The sequence below is a fragment of the Rutidosis leptorrhynchoides genome, chromosome 11 (genome assembly GCF_046630445.1).
Source record: "Rutidosis leptorrhynchoides isolate AG116_Rl617_1_P2 chromosome 11, CSIRO_AGI_Rlap_v1, whole genome shotgun sequence".
Lineage (NCBI taxonomy): Eukaryota > Viridiplantae > Streptophyta > Magnoliopsida > Asterales > Asteraceae > Rutidosis > Rutidosis leptorrhynchoides.
The window spans coordinates 361,514,139-361,527,901 of NC_092343.1; positions in this window are offsets into that span (position 1 = coordinate 361,514,139).

A 13,763-nucleotide genomic window follows, 5' to 3' on the forward strand; every position below is an offset into this window, starting at 1 on the left:
CAAAAAGTTATGCCAATTCGTGATATTTAGACTAAACGTTCAAAGTTTGCCCCAATGACAAGTTGTGTCTATACTTGTCGGTATAATTTCATTAATAAGTAATACAATGACTTGGTCAAATGTATCAGGGACGTTACTCCCGATAGGTCTACCCCCAATAATTAAGAATGCATTTAACGAGCAATTAAAAATATCACGGTAGGGACTTAGTCGGACATAGCCGGGTATAGCATAGTTTAACAGTTGGTACTTGTGTCAAAATTGTAAATAGTAAAAGTAGCATGTGTCTCACCCCAAAAAGTTAAATAAGTTGCATGCAAATAAAGAGTGGGGCTAAGAGTTCTCCTTAATAGGAAAAGAGTTCGTTATTCCTTGGAAGAGAAAGATAAGTGAGTTGGATGATCGTGAGCCGAATGTCAACCTAATGACATTAAGAATAGTTTAGATGTTTTGCCCGAGTTAAAGATAAGTTTAAGTATGTCTGTACTTAAGTATAGTTCATTTTGCTAAGTTTCTATTCTTAGTAAGTTTCCACTTTTAGTAGGTTTACGTTTTTAGAAAGTTCCAATATTTAGAAAGTTGCCATGTTTAGAAAGATTCCACTTTTAGTAAGTTTCCATTTATAGTAAGTTAGTGTTGAACACTAGTGAGTTGTCCTTAATAAGTCTACCACTTATTAAGTGTGAAAGTAACCAAGTGTATGATTACTATAGTCGGGTTTGACATTGTACATCATACCCAAACATCTATTCCACCGCCGAGTCACCAGAATGACTAATTGTTACCGGTCGGCCCAGGATTTCTTGACCAAAATCTAAGTTTGACATTCGTAATCTACAAGCGTCCCATAGTGGTACCAAGAATCACCCTAGACCTTAAGTAGCGTTGACGTTCGAGTAGTCCTCACGTTATCGTGGATGACTATTGAAATCGTATGTTATACTATAAGTGGTATATATATTATAAGTGTTAGTAGTAGTATAAGTGTATAAGTAGTATTAGTAATATAGTATAAGTAGTATTAGGGTTTATTAGTTAAGTAGTATTAATAGTTAGGGTTTATTAATTAATAAATGATTAGGGTTTAAGTAATAAATGTTTTAATAGTATTAAAGTAGTATTAGGGTTAGAGTTTAGTAAAGTAATGATTAGGTAATGATTAGGGTTTTAATTAATGTTTAGGGTTTAGTTAGGTAAATTGGGATTTAATAATTAGGGTTAGGTTTAATTAGGGTTTAGGTATGTATATATGTATATTTCGTGTATATGTATATATATATATATATAGTTTGTTTTTATATATAAACCGTATCTATATGTATATATATATAAATATTCTTTTTTTATTTTATATATATGTGTATATATATATATATATATATATATATATATATATATATATATATATATATATATATGTGTGTGTGTGTGTGTGTGTGTGTGTGTGTGTATACATTTGTTTCCTTATTTAAACACTAACAAATCCCTAACAAATCTTTAGGGTTCTTAAAGATCAAACAAAAAATCTTTTTTTTTCGGCCATATATATATATATATATATATATATATATATATATATATATATATATATATATATATATATATATATATATATATATATATATATATATATATATATATATTATATTTTTTTACATGGTGTATCTATTTATGGCATGTATTTATCTTGTTACCCTTTTTAACATTAACATAATCTTGATGAATCGTTTAGAGTTTTAAGATCTAAACCTCTTTTCTTTTTCTTTTTTTTTCGTATGTATGCATGTATATGTATACTTTTATATTTTTTTTATGAACAATATAAGTATGATTATGTATAAGAACAAGAACATGAATATGATTATGAACATAAACATGAATCAACAAGATAGAATTAAAAGTTTAGATCTAGGGTTTTTTACCTTGTTGAAGATTAACAATAAAAAGATGAAGATAACTTGGTGAGGAAGATCAAACACTTGAAAAACTCAAGAACTTCTTGAAGATCACGAAGAACGCGAAGAACACGATGAAGATTGCTTGAAGATAACTTGAAGATTGCTTGAAGATGGTGGTGGTGTGTTGGTGGTTTCTTGGCCGAAATTTCCAAGGGAGAGGGTGATTGTGATTTTTGAGAGAGGATTAATAGAATGATTTGGTACATGAAAAGTATTAGATTAGGCCTCTATTTATAGGTGAGGTTAGAAAATTCTAGAACTAGGGTTTAGGTTAAAGGAACTTAGGGAACAAGTTAGGGTTTAGGGAGGAGTGATATGGGCCAATTTTTTGGAGGGCAAAAGGGTAATTTTACCCTTAAAATTTTGGCTAGGGTTTCATGGAAGGAGGTGGAACCTTTTTCATTTTAGTCCTTGTACTTTTGGTTGTTTAAAATAGCTCCTTAATTGTTCCAAATTAATTATTTAAACACCTTAGGTTTTGAGTTACTACTTTTTGTACACCATGTTTGTAAGAACATTTTTGTTACATCTTTTATTAGTTGTCATTTGTTACACAAAGTTATTTAGTGTGTTTTATAACTTTTTAAAGTTGACAGTTAAGGATCAAAGTTAACTCATTAAGTTTTAATTATTCGTTGGGCAAAATAAATGATGAAAGGATATATAAATGTTGGAAATTTGAGGGTCGTTATAGTACCTCCCCGTTATTAGAAACTTCGTCCCGAATTTTTAGGTAGAGCTCTCGTTTGCATCAGTAGTTGAGAAGAGATGGAATTATTTCAGTATCATTTAGTCTTTGCGTTCCAGGTATATTTGGCGCCTCTACGCGAATTCCAATGGATTTTAACAATAGAGTTTGATTTTCACGTTCCCTGGTACAATCGAGGCCCTTACGTGAATTCCAGTGAGTGTTAACAATATGTATATTGTTTTGTTTACACGTTTGATCTCATGATCATTAACCTTACTAGGTCGTTTACAAAGAGCATTAAATGCGGAGATTTTCCAAGGAATAACAAGAGTGTCGTTTGGCTAGTTTTCCTTTAAAAGGAAAGTTGATGCTATATCGGCATTAAATGTGTCGTTGAGCTCATTAGATTCTTGAGTGTTCATGCCACAATAGTAGGGCAGATAAAATAGAGTAGAGTACGTAAAGATTTTAGTTACGTAGTTTGATGTATGGCTGGTGTTTGTTAGGGATAGTACCAGCTTCAAGTTGCCAAAGGTAACCATAATACCTTTAGTTTTTAAGAGATTTCTAATAGACAAATGAGATGTTAGTTGATGATTCATTGACCTCAGGATAATACGAGTGAAAGACATCGTTCAGTATACATGAGAACTTGTATTTAGAAATAGTTTCAGGATGTAGCTTTAAGATTTATGATTTCAGTTTCATGTCGAACCATAAATTAAAACTTGACTAGAATAACATCTAATCACAATCCACGAAGGAAGAAATGTTTAGAGTATCTTCATAAATGTTTAAGGTAACTCCTTCAGAGTAAGAAAAGTGTTTTCGCACAAATAGTGAGTCGGTCTATTATTTACTTATGAGTTTAAACGCGGATGCGATTGTGAATCATTGTTTAGAAGGTATTGTTTCCACCATGAAGGAACCTTTGCTTCCTTGTTCAAAAGATCGTAGTATTGATGTTCACGAGGGTGTTGTGGTTTATCCGTGAAATACCAGAAGTAGAAACTTCTTAACGTTTAGCATAGCAAGGAAGAGATGATGTACGTAAAGAGGTAAGTCTCGTTCTTGCACGGAGAATGAGAAAAGAGGTGATCCAAACACATTGGAGAGCAATACGAAAAATAATAAGCCAAACTAATTTTTAAAAAGTTGTGACGTTTGATGTGTCAATATAAATGAAGCGAAGCAATTAGTAAGACTTGAGTTATGTACAACACGTATTATTTTACGTGAAATAATTCGAACATTACGAAAAAGAGTTGATTAAAAGAATGTTTAATTTAATAAAACAAAGGTAAATTGATAAAAATGCGAAAGTGTTTATATAATTAGTGAAATTAATTTTAGAGGAGGTGACAAAATGATGTTCATAGTAAAACTAGGGTTACGTAAAATTTTTAAAGTAATTCCGATTTAATCAAAGTGGAAATTTGTAGAAGCAAAAATATAATTTGATATGTACTAGTCAAAGTATGTAAAGTTAAATTTGTGTATAAGATTTTATAAATCGCATAAGTGAAAAATTATTTTTATAAATTCCGAGATAGTTTGAAAATAAAGATTCGTGTAAGGAATCTTTGGAAAACAGGGTACTTATATTTAAGAGTTTATTTATTTAAGAAAAATTGATTGAAGATTTTAAAATTTCGGATAATTGAATAATAATTGTTTCGAGGTAGTGAAAACTAATGAATTGACTTTTATCAGGGCACGAGTCCTTGGACTCAAAATGTTAACATTAAAGTAAGAAGGATGATAATGTGGTTATCATCTAATGAGTAAATCCCTCGAATTTAGAGTTATGTATGAAAGAACTTCAAATAAGATTTGTAACTTTGAATCGTTCGAGTGATAGTGAGAGTTCGAGAATTCGGCATAAATAATCTGGCAGTCGCATAGACAAGTATAAATAAATGCTAAAGCGGTGAATTTCAACTATGTAATGATCGTTTGAATTCAGCCTTAGTTGGTCTGAGAGGAGGATACGTTAAAGTATGATGGAGTTATTTCAATTGTTACAGCAGTTTTTCAGATGTGATGAGTTTAGCTCAAGCCACAACTTGAGATAGTGTATTTCACCTTTGATTTTCGGGTTGACAATGATCGATTATTGTTTGAGTATGACACCATTACTTGCATGGTACCAAGTAGTCTATTATAAGTAGATGTACGAGTACAGAAGTTTTTTGACTATGATAGTCAAAACGATACACGTATGGAGGTTCCATTCTTTAAAAGATTATGCATATGAGATATTTATCATCTCGACATAGAAAACATAATATTGGACATGGTGTTTGTAATATCGACGTTTGAGGGTTTAAATGACATGGGTTTTTGAAAGTCATATGAAAATTTACATCGAAAGTGTAATAACAGTGAGGATTTGGATATAACAAGTGATGATTAAGTACCAATAATCAGGAGATATTCATTTAGGATAAAGGAATGTAAAATTTCAAGATTCGATTGTTTACAACCTTTATGGTACATGAAAGTTTGTTAAATGAGTATGAGATCGATATATAGTTTGATTAGAATGAGTTCTTCGTATCTACTAATATCAAGATGGTCATTTTTCTCCTTTCATACCCTTGCATTTGGGTTTTTGAACAGATAGCTTGAGAGTTTTCTTTGATTCACTTTCTATTTCATACGTCATGATATTGGAATATTTCTATGAATTACCGTAATATAATCACGTTGCCACCGCCATTATATTTCACTAATTCATATTTCCATTTCAATATCACCCCATGAGGTCAGGATATGTGATCAATGTTGATTTCTAATATAGTGTGTTAAGGATAGCAGTAATCTTAGCTGGATCGACAACATGTCAGTTTTAAGCCAAAACCTGCACTTGAAAAAGTTTTCATAGAGTTGTTCTTTTTCTTAAGAGTTCAAGAATGAATTTACAAATGTTGCTCATGTTCTTTCTTACTCTTGGAGAAGATCGAAATGTCATCCATGAAAATAGTTACAAACTTGTCGAGTCATGGTTGGCTAGTTTTAAGTTGCAGTCTTTATAGACTTGGTCAACTTTCATATCTTTGAAAGTTATGGAAGTCATGAAATGGACGTGGTCAAAAGAGGAAGTTATGAAACATCGTAGTAAGAGTTGGTGCGGTTGGACGAACCATGATTCTTCATTATATAAGGGTGTATAGAAGTTTGATAAATCTGATAGGTCATAAGTTTGAAAAATTTTAAGCGATATAAAGATGAATATGATATAAACGAAACACTTTATTACACGAGTTGGAAATGGGAATAATTTAAGGCATAGCCTTTACATAGATAGGAAAATGGAAAATAAATAAATAGGAAAACAAAGAACAAGATACGCTTCATTTCTTCTCTTTCTCAGCCATCACTTTCTCCGTCACTTTGTCCATGCTATTCTTCACAAGTTTCTCTAGCCTTTCGGTTTGAGAGTCGAAGGACTCTTTGATGATTTCCTTCAAGATTTTATTTTCTTTTTCTAGGTTGTTTAGACGCACTTCTATCCGAGCAACATGTCATCTGCTATACTCTCTATTCTTCTCACAACTACTCTGATGATTGATGATATCACACTTCACCATTACGTGCTCCATGTTATTACAAAATGATGGACTGGTTTCACCAGTAGTAGCGGGTTCGGGTTGCTTTCTCTTTGGAGTTGAGTTTTCAGATGATTCTTCAATAGGCTCTTCTTCCGGCTCATAATTTGAGAAGTCACTATCGTAGTTAGGGAGATCTTGAAGAGCATCCCATTCGGGAGTACTCATCGGTCAATATACTAGTGAGTGATAAGAGCCAGAGTCAGCAGAATTAGCAGGGCTTTTTCCTTTGCTTTCAGATCCTTGAGTCGGGTGAAAATCAGGAGAAGTTGGTAGAGTATCCGGGCTATAATTTGGTGAGGGAGGACTACCAATGCCATAAGGTGGACTTTGGACTTGTCTTTCAGTAGAAGACCTTTCAGCTCCTTTTTCGGTTGGCTTGAAAAGATTCATTTTGTTCGCTTGATGAGAGTTAGGCATCCTAACATTAGGAAAGAGATTTTGATTAGAATCTTTGAGTCAAGTTTAGTAAAGCATATGTGTTAAGATTATAAGGCAATTCTAAGTGCTTTAAGTCTAAGGCAGGAAAGGTTATAGTTTCCTAGATTGCTAAGGCACCCTATCTAGCAAGTAAGGCACACATAAAGATGCAATCCTGGTTCTCTATAACAGCCTGGTCATGCTCTGATACTACTCTGTGATGTCCTCCGGATAGGGTCTGGAAGAAAACGTCACTAATATCAAATACACCAACAAATTATAATACACGAGAACAATACTAAATGATAAAAAAACAAACTTTATTGAGTACGCAGCGGAAAATGAAGCGTCGTTACAATGATGGAAATTACGATAAAGTAAATATTTCAAATGCAAGAATAATAAATGCGATAGTTCTTGATCCTAAGTCCAAGTAAGAATCACATAAGCAGTATAATATCCTTGATCAATCGGCACCTGAGACAAACATGCTAAAGAGTCAACCAAAAAGGTTGAGTGAAATCATAGGTTTAACAAAAGTAGTTATCGTTGTTTTTAGATCACAAGATTTTGTTTTCAAAAGTAGATCACACAGATCTTTAGTTGTCAAGAAGATCACAAAGATCTTAAAAGTTGATCTCGCGGGGACCAAAAAGTTATGCCAATTCGTGATATTTAGACTAAACGTTCAAAGTTTGCCCCAATGACAAGTTGTGTCTATACTTGTCGGTTTAATTTCATTATTAAGTAATACAATGACTTGGTCAAATGTATCGAGGACGTTACTCCCGATAGGCCTAAACCCAATAATTAAGAATGGATTTAACGAGCAATTAAAAATATCACTGTATGGAGTTAGTCGGACATAGCCGGGTATAGCATAGTTTAACAGTTGATACTTGTGTCTAAATTGTAAATAGTAAAAGTAGCATGTGTCTCACCCCAAAAAGTTAAATAAGTTGCATGCAAATAAAGAGTGGGGCTATGAGTTCACCTTAATAGGAAAAGAGTTCGTTATTCCTTGGAAGATAAAGATAAGTGAGTTGGATGATCGTGAGCCGAATGTCAACCTAATGACATTAAGAATAGTTTAGATGTTTTGCCCGAGTTAAAGAAAAGTTTAAATATGTATGTACTTAAGTATAGTTCGTGTTGCTAAGTTTCTATTCTTAGTAAGTTTCCACTTTTAGTAGGTTTTCATTTTTAGAAAGTTACAATATTTAGAAAGTTGCCATGTTTAGAAAGTTTCCACTTTTAGTAAGTTTCCATTTATAGTAAGTTAGTGTTGAACACTAGTGAGTTGTCCTTAATAAGTCTACCACTTATTAAGTGTGAAAGTAACCAAGTGTATGATTACTATAGTTGGGTTTGACATTGTGCATCATACCCAAACATCTATTCCACCGTCGAGTCACCAGAATGACCAATTATTACCAGTTGGCCCAGGATTTCTTGACAAAAATCTAAGTTTGGCATTCGTAATCCACAAGCGTCCTATAGTGGTACCAAGGATCACCCTAGGCCTTAAGTAGAGTTGACGTTCGAGTAGTCCTCACATTATCGTGGATGACTATTGAAATCGTATGTTATACTATAAGTGGTATATATATTATAAGTTTTAGTAGTAGTATAAGTGTATAAGTAGTATTAGTAATATAGTATAAGTAGTCTTAGGGTTTATTAGTTAAGTAGTATTAATAGTTAGGGTTTATTAATTAATAAATGATTAGGGTTTAAGTAATAAATGTTTTAATAGTATTACAGTAATATTAGGGTTAGAGTTTAGTAAAGTAATGATTAGGTAATGATTAGGGTTTTCATTTATGTTTAGGGTTTAGTTAGGTAAATTTGGGTTTAATAATTAGGGTTAGGTTTAATTAGGGTTTAGGTATGTACATATGTATATTTCGTGTATATGTATATATATATATAGTTTTTTTATATAAACCGTATGTATATGTATATATATAAAAAAATTTTATATAAATATGTATATATATGTCGCATATGTATATATATATGTGTATACATTTTGTTTCCTTATTTAAACACTAACAAATCCCTAACAAATCTTTAGGGTTCTTAAAGATCAAACAAAAAATCTTTTTTTATTTTTATTTTCGGCTATATACCAATATATGTATATATATATATATATATATATATATATATATATATATATATATATATATATATATATATATATATATATATATATATATATATATATATATATATATATATATATATATATGTTATATTTTTTTTACATGGTGTATCTATTTATAGCATGTATTTATCTTGTTACCCTTTTTAACATTAACATAATCTTGATGAATCTTTTAGGGTTTTAAGATCTAAACCTCTTTTATTTTTTTTATTTTTTTCTTTTTTTCATATGTATGCATGTATATGTATACTTTTATATATTTTTTTATGAACAATATAAGTATGATTATGTATAAGAACAAGAACATGAATATGATTATGAACATAAACATGAATCAACAAGATAGAATTAAAAGTTTAGATCTAGGGTTTTTTACCTTGTTGAAGATTAACAAGAAAATGATGAAGATAACTTGATGAGGAAGATCAAACACTTGAAAAACTCAAGAACACCTTGAAGATCACGAAGAATGCGAAGAACACGATGAAGATTGCTTGAAGATAACTTGAAGATTGCTTGAATATGGTGGTGGTGTGTTGGTGGTTTCTTGGCGGAAATTTCCAAGGGAGAGGGAGATTGTGATTTTTGAGAGAGGATTAATAGAATGATTTGGTACATGAAAAGTATTAGCTTAGGCCTCTATTTATAGGTGAGGTTAGAAAATTTTAGAACTAGGGTTTAGGTTAAAGGAACTTAGGGAACAAGTTATGTAACGACCCGCACTTTTCCGATCATTCTATACTTATGAGATTAATATTTATATAAATTAAACCTTACCAACATGATAAGCAATCCAAATTGTTGAGACTTATGTTTTTGAAAAGAGTTTTACACAACGTTTGACCGTCTAGTTTGACCGATGATATCACAAACTATACAATATATGATAATTATACATACATATTTAACATGATCTAAGGATGTTTTAATATCTCATTTTGTATTAATAACAAAAAGTCATAAGTATATTTTGAAACTACTAACTTAAGTTTTCAAAACAATAACCTACGTAACGTTATTTGACATAAATACTGATGATTTATAATGTTTATACATATATCGTATAAGTAATGTATTTAATCATTTTTAAAGGGCTTTTATACATAAAACAATATAAGTATATTTACAAAAGATAGTTATATTTGAATTCTCGTTCCGTTTCCTCAATAATCCTATACGTATATCTAGGGTACTATACACAGCTTCTAGAAGTATTTACTATTGGTATATACCAATAGAAATCTTCAATTATTGGAATAATATGTCATTCATGACATAATAAATTTTAACTTATCTTAGATATTTTCACTAAAAACCAAATTTTCAAGCCTATAAATAAGCACCATTTCTAACTCATTTTTACACATTCATTTTCCAAATTTTACTTCCAATTTTCACACACACTTGCAAGAACTCTCTCAACTTTTATTTTACTACTTCTTTCCAGCAACTTTACATTTTAAACTTGAGGTAAAAACTCTACTTCAACTCTTTTTCAATTCATATATTTATAGCTATATATATAAGAGTTTATAAACTAGAACATAGTTTGAATGATTTCAAACTTGTTCGCAAACTAAATAGATCCTTCTAACTTAACTTTTAAAATACTTCAAGACCTGTAATATAACTTAAAAATATGCTAATTTAACAAGGTATAACTTGGTTTTTCAAAGAACACCTTAAAAACTGTTTTTATGACGTCGGAGTGCAACCGGGGGCTGTTTTGGGTTGGGTAATTAAAAACCATCTTAAACTTTGAATTGGAGGTTTATTTTCTGTAAAAATGATTTTTACTATGAATATGATAACACATAAAAATTTCATGATTTAACTCAAAGTATAAGTATTTTTAGAAAAATAATCATTTAAGGTTGTTTACATGATGGAAAATGATTAACTTCATAAGTTTCACTAAAGTTTGACCTATGACCTGTGATTTCGAATACAAACTAAGGTATTTACAGTTCATAGTCTTAAAGAGGGACTCGATCCAAGGAAGTGGCAAGTTGAATCAACGAAAACGGAGTTGTAACGAAGAAACTATGACCAAAACGAGATCGGATATCTAAGACTAGTTTGGCTACGAAAATAATTGGAGAAAATTAAATAAATCACATCTTTTTAAAATAACATGATATTTTATATATATGTACTCATAATTTAATTTTATATGGTTCAGGATCACCCGTAAACAATACGAGAAAATTAATCATAAGATCCCATGATTGTACGCAACACGTCATTTGACAACACCGGTACTTTATGTACGCAACACGTCATTTGACAACACCGGTACCATGGGTCAAGATTAATCTCGACCAATACATATACGATGGGGGTTTTTATTTATTTCATTGGGGGTTTATTAAACACCTAAAAATGAACCATTAAAATTGAATTACTAACAACGAACTGCTAACTACGGACTAAGGAATTATTCAAAGTATTAAAAGTATAACAAGTATATATATGTGACGTTTGTTTAAAAAGAAAAGGTATTGATATATTATATATGGATAGGTTCGTGATATCAATCGGAGACCAAGTCAAAATTACATATCTTCAAGACGAAAGTGAGTATATAGTCCCACTTTTAAACTCTAAATATTTCGGGATGAGAATACATGTATTTTATGTTTTACGTTATGGACACAAGTAACTGAAAAATATATTCTACGTTGAGTTGTACCACTGGCATACTTCCCTGTAGCTTGGTAACTAATATTTACAGCGGTATTGTAAACGCGAATCCTGTTGATAGATCTATCGGGCCTGACAACCCCAACCGGACTGGACGACCAGTATTCAACGGTTGCACAGTACTTCGTTTCGTGACTACACTTGGTACGGTGTAGTAAGATTTCATAATAAAGGGAATATGCGACGTGATTAAATGTTAAGTATGGTTACCAAGTGCTCAACCACTTAGAATATTTTTATTAAACTGTTTATATATGAAATCTTGTGGTCTATATATATATTGCTGCCGGCACTAAACCTATATCTCACCAACTTTATGTTGACATTTTAAACATGTTTATTCTCAGGTGATAATTAGAAGTTTCCGCTGCATTATGTTGAATTTGAGTAGGATCTTGCGTACGCATATTTGTGTCAAAAATAAAACTGCATACCCGAGGATTTGTGTTGTAAAATATACTAGAAATCGTGTTGTTATCATTATTTGTAAAGTTTGTAAGTCGAAGATTATCGCTAAACGATAATCATCTTTCTATCGTCTAAAGCTTGTATCAAAAATAAGATTTGTGGTTTGTAATGTAAAATATATGCAGTTTTCTTTTAAAAATGTCTCATATAGAGGTCAATACCTCGCAATGAAATCATACGTTATCTAACTCGTTCTTAGGGTTAAGGACGGGTTATGACATGTGGTATCAGAGCGGTGGTCTTAGCGAACCAGGTTTGCATTAGTGTGTCTAACTGATAAGTCGTTAGGATACATTAGTAAGTCTGGACTTTGACCGGGTCTGATTTAAAAACCATTGCTTATCATTGTTGGTTAAAATTTATATGTAAATATTATGTAGTACTAATGGGTTAGTTGTTGTGTGATAGATGTCGGGCTCAAAACTTGTTATCACATTCAGCGACTCCGAACCAGAATCTTCAGATGGTGTTCCAGTCATTAACCTATCCGATGACGAAAATAATATCTTTGGGGAAGACTCACAAATTCCGGATGAACCGACTATAGAGAACCCGGAAAGTGAACCCGAGGAGGAAAGTGAACCCGAGGAGGAAAGTGAACCCGAGGAGGAAAGTGAACCCGAGGAAGAAATACAGGAAATTACAAAAGAAGAGTTCGAACTAGGAAAGAAACGAAAGGCTAATGAATTAGAAAATTCAAATCCTGAGTTTAATAAGGATGATGTGGCACCAACTCCACTAGACACTACCACCCCTATTCCCGCTATTCCTATTCGTTCTATCCCGGCATCTAGTTCTTCAGCCCCACCGCCAAAATATAGGCAGACAGTTAGGATAAGCGTTAGGCCATTCATTGGAACTAAACGTCCTAGAAAATAGACCAAACGATGCGCTGCCGTATTAAACCATGGGATCATATAATGTTTTGTATAATATTATTAGTGTGGTTTGCTTAATGTTCGATGTAAGATAAGCATATGTAAAATAGTGAAGTGTGAAATGCAATAATTTTCCATGGTTAAGTATTATTTAGATTGTAGTAATTGGTTCGGTACTAAGCTATTAAGTATGAACATTAACGGGTAGGTACTACCCTAGATATAATTATAAAACGCTAATAAGAAGAAAAGGCTTTTATAATAATACCTGGTTCATATTATTAATAAGCTATAATGTACTGTAAATATACACTACATCTATAATATTCCATGTGAATAATTATTTTCTTTTCATTCTTATAGAAGAATATGGCGCGATTGAACCGAATGACGGAACAAGAAATCCAGGAACTCATCAATCAGCGAGTGAACGACAGAATGTTATGGGTCGAGGCTGCAAGAGGTGCTGCAGTTAACCCAAATCCTCGTGTGGGGTGCACTTACAAAACTTTTCAAGCTTGCAAGCCCTCATCATTCAGTGGAACAGAAGGACCGATCGGTTTAACCCGGTGGATAGAAAAGATGGAAACTGTGTTCAAAATCAGTGGTTGTGTTGAAAAGGACATGACCAAATACGCATCGTGCACTTTACAAGATAGTGCACTCACGTGGTGGAAAAATTATGTGAAGGCTGTAGGAGGAGATGTAGCTTATGATACTCCGTGGGAAGAATTCAAAACAATGTTAATCAATGAATATTGTCCAAGGAACGAGGTTAGGAAGTTGGAAGATGAGTTACGAAGTCTGAAGGTTATTGGTACTGAAATCACCAACTACAATCAGCGATTCATGGAATTAGTTTTG